This window comes from Bombus fervidus, chromosome 1, assembly GCF_041682495.2.
Source record: "Bombus fervidus isolate BK054 chromosome 1, iyBomFerv1, whole genome shotgun sequence".
Taxonomy (NCBI): domain Eukaryota; kingdom Metazoa; phylum Arthropoda; class Insecta; order Hymenoptera; family Apidae; genus Bombus; species Bombus fervidus.
Genome location: NC_091517.1, coordinates 7791440 through 7791703, shown reverse-complemented (window position 1 = coordinate 7791703; position 264 = coordinate 7791440). Strand labels below are relative to the sequence as shown.

Genomic DNA, 264 nt, shown 5'->3' with positions numbered 1-264 from the left:
TTCGTCAGTGAAAAATGATTCATACCAGTTACTTTGCATAATATGTATATACATGAAAAGTTTCTAGGAGTGTACCAAAGCGTTTCAACGCGTAGAATATATTTTTAAATGTAGTTACGAATATTTTTTGAGCAAAAATAAAAGAAAATGAGAGAAAAACGTAATTCATAATTTCCTCGAATATAGACATATTTGTGGTCACATGCGACTATCGCGCGCGCAATGGTCCGATTCCTTGTTCTCCCGTCTAAAAAAGCGATGGCG

The 264-nt window shown here is 34.8% G+C and overlaps 1 protein-coding gene across 1 annotated transcript in view; it reads right to left on the bottom strand.

Moving 5' to 3' along the window:
* Pus1 (Pseudouridine synthase 1) overlaps positions 1 to 264 on the bottom strand; it is a 188986-nt gene that overhangs the window by 53647 nt on the left and 135075 nt on the right. The gene's annotated exons all lie outside the window — the stretch shown is intronic.